Below are 4,112 nucleotides of genomic sequence, written 5' to 3'. Positions count from 1 at the left end.
CAGTCATCATAACAGAGCACAACTGACAGTCATCATAACAGAGCGCCACTGACAGTCATCATAACAGAGCGCAACCAACAGTCATCATAACAGAGCGCAACCAACAGTCATCAGAACAGAGCGCAACCGACAGTCATCACAACAGAGCGCAACCGACAGTCATCAAACCAGAGCGCCACTGTCAGTCATCATAACAGAGCGCAACCGACAGTCATCATAACAGAGCGCAACCGACAGTCATCATAACAGCGCAACCGACAGTCATTATAACAGAGCGCAACCGACAGTCATCATAACAGAGCGCAACCGACAGTCATCATAACAGAGCGCAACCGACAGTCATCATAACAGAGCGCAACCAACAGTCATCATAACAGAGCACAACTGACAGTCATCATAACAGAGCACAACTGACAGTCATCATAACAGAGCACCACTGTCAGTCATCATAACAGAGCGCAACCAACAGTCATCATAACAGAGCGCAACCAACAGTCATCAGAACAGAGCGCAACCGACAGTCATCATAACAGAGCGCAACCGACAGTCATCATAACAGAGCACAACTGACAGTCATCATAACAGAGCGCAACCGACAGTCATCATAACAGAGCACAACTGACAGTCATCATAACAGAGCACCACTGTCAGTCATCATAACAGAGCGCAACCAACAGTCATCATAACAGCGCAACCGACAGTCATCATAACAGAGCGCAACCGACAGTCATCATAACAGAGCGCAACCGACAGTCATCATAACAGAGCGCAACCGACAGTCATCATAACAGCGCAACCGACAGTCATCATAACAGCGCAACCGACAGTCATCATAACAGAGCGCAACCGACAGTCATTATAACAGAGCGCAACCGACAGTTATCATAACAGAGCGCAACCGACAGTTATCATAACAGCGCAACCGACAGTCATCATAACAGAGCGCAACCGACAGTCATCATAACAGAGCGCAACCGACAGTCATCATAACAGAGCGCAACCGACAGTCATCATAACAGAGCGCAACCGACAGTCATCATAACAGAGCGCAACCGACAGTCATCATAACAGAGCGCAACCGACAGTCATCATAATAGAGCGCAACCGACAGTCATCATAACAGCACAACCGACAGTCATCATAACAGAGCGCAACCGACAGTCATCATAACAGAGCGCAACCGACAGTCATCATAACAGAGCGCAACTGACAGTCATCATAACAGAGCGCAACCGACAGTCATCATAACAGAGCGCAACCGACAGTCATCATAACAGAGCGCAACCGACAGTCATCATAACAGAGCGCAACCGACAGTCATCATAACAGAGCACCACTGACAGTCATCATAACAGAGCACCACTGTCAGTCATCATAACAGAGCGCCACTGTCAGTCATCATAACAAAGCGCAACCGACAGTCATCATAACAGAGCGCAACCGACAGTCATCATAACAGCGCAACCGACAGTCATCATAACAGAGCGCAACCGACAGTCATAACAGAGCAGTATAAAAGGAAAAAGATAGCCAGCTCACCTGTCGGCATGTGTTGTAGGAAGCACGGACCACATGCAGTCATCACGTAGTAGTCAGAACAAAGTGGAAAAAAGGTCCAGAGCTCTGAAAAAGAACAAGGTTTTTGTTTGAAACGCGTAGAACAGAGCACTGACAGTCATCATAACAGAGCGCAACCGACAGTCATCAGAACAGAGCTCCACCGACAGTCATCAGAACAGAGCACAACCAAAAGTCATCAAAACAGAGCGCAACCGACAGTCATCAGAACAGAGCACTGACAGTCATCATAACAGAGCGCAACCGACAGTCATCAGAACAGAGCACTGACAGTCATCATAACAGAGCGCAACCGACAGTCATAACAGAGCGCAACCGACAGTCATCAGAACAGAGCGCCACTGTCAGTCATCAGAACAGAGCACAACCGACAGTCATCAGAACAGAGCGCAACCGACATTCATCATGAATGAACACAACCGGCAGTCATAATAGAGCGCAACCGACAGTCATCATAAAAGAGCTCAACCGACAGTCACCATACCAGAGCGCAACCGACAGTCATCATAACAGAGCAGTATAAAAGGAAAAAGATAGCCAGCTCACCTGTCGGCATGTGTTGTAGGAAGCACGGACCACGTGCAGTCATCACGTAGTAGTCAGAACAAAGTGGAAAAAAGGTCCAGAGCTCTGAAAAAGAACAAGGTTTTGTTTGAAACGCGTAGAACAGAGCACTGACAGTCATCATAACAGAGCGCAACCGACAGTCATCAGAACAGAGCACAACCAAAAGTCATCAGAACAGAGCGCAACCGACAGTCATCAGAACAGAGCACTGACAGTCATCATACAAGAGCGCAACCGACAGTCATCAGAACAGAGCACTGACAGTCATCATAAGAGTGCAACCGACAGTCATAACAGAGCGCAACCGACAGTCATCAGAACAGAGCTCCACCGACAGTCATCAGAACAGAGCACAACCAAAAGTCATCAGAACAGAGCACTGACAGTGATCATAACAGAGCGCAACCGACAGTCATCAGAACAGAGCGCAACCGACAGTCATCAGAACAGAGCGCAACCGACAGTCATAGCAGAGCGCAACCGACAGTCATCAGAACAGAGCGCCACTGTCAGTCATCAGAACAGAGCACAACCGACAGTCATCAGAACAGAGCGCAACCGACATTCATCATGAATGAACACAACCGGCAGTCATAATAGAGCGCAACCGACAGTCATCATAAAAGAGCTCAACCGACAGTCACCATACCAGAGCGCAACCGACAGTCATCATAACAGAGCAGTATAAAAGGAAAAAGATAGCCAGCTCACCTGTCGGCATGTGTTGTAGGAAGCACGGACCACGTGCAGTCATCACGTAGTAGTCAGAACAAAGTGGAAAAAAGGTCCAGAGCTCTGAAAAAGAACAAGGTTTTGTTTGAAACGCGTAGAACAGAGCACTGACAGTCATCATAACAGAGCGCAACCGACAGTCATCAGAACAGAGCACAACCAAAAGTCATCAGAACAGAGCGCAACCGACAGTCATCAGAACAGAGCACTGACAGTCATCATACAAGAGCGCAACCGACAGTCATCAGAACAGAGCACTGACAGTCATCATAAGAGTGCAACCGACAGTCATAACAGAGCGCAACCGACAGTCATCAGAACAGAGCTCCACCGACAGTCATCAGAACAGAGCACAACCAAAAGTCATCAGAACAGAGCACTGACAGTCATCATAACAGAGCGCAACCGACAGTCATCAGAACAGAGCGCAACCGACAGTCATCAGAACAGAGCGCAACCGACAGTCATAGCAGAGCGCAACCGACAGTCATCAGAACAGAGCGCCACTGTCAGTCATCAGAACAGAGCACAACCGACAGTCATCAGAACAGAGCGCAACCGACATTCATCATGAATGAACACAACCGGCAGTCATAATAGAGCGCAACCGACAGTCATCATAAAAGAGCTCAACCGACAGTCACCATACCAGAGCGCAACCGACAGTCATCATAACAGAGCAGTATAAAAGGAAAAAGATAGCCAGCTCACCTGTCGGCATGTGTTGTAGGAAGCACGGACCACGTGCAGTCATCACGAAGTAGTCAGAACAAAGTGGAAAAAAGGTCCAGAGCTCTGAAAAAGAACAAGGTTTTGTTTGAAATGCGTAGTCTATTTGTTACTCGTGTAAATTTTACTGTTTCTGGACTATGTTTTATACAAGTGTAGGGACAGTGACCTGATGGACAGACGGACTTGTCAGTTATGATAGACAGATAACAGCTGGGCAGTAAAAGTGATAGGCAATACCCTGGGTGACCACAAGGTGGCAGGGGGGAGTGTGAGGAAAGGACTTGACATCAGCTTAGGGCTAAGAAACCGTTGGTCATGGGGGACGGAGTTACAGGGAACCGGGAAAGCTATAAATTTGACAGGAGGGTTCCAGAAGATTCCAGTCCCCAGGGGGAGCTCAAGTGACAGGAAGACTGTGACAGTCGGTGCACTGTGAGGGAAACCTAACCAGGGGACTGAGAGGAAGGAAAGTCTGGGGGGTGGTCCTGACACGAAGTACTGCA

The sequence above is a fragment of the Dendrobates tinctorius genome, unplaced genomic scaffold (genome assembly GCF_039654945.1).
Source record: "Dendrobates tinctorius isolate UK_male_01 unplaced genomic scaffold, ASM3965494v1 ptg000366l, whole genome shotgun sequence".
NCBI classification, from domain to species: Eukaryota; Metazoa; Chordata; class Amphibia; order Anura; family Dendrobatidae; genus Dendrobates; species Dendrobates tinctorius.
The sequence above is the reverse complement of the archived record's forward strand: the minus strand, read 5'-3'. Positions refer to the sequence as shown.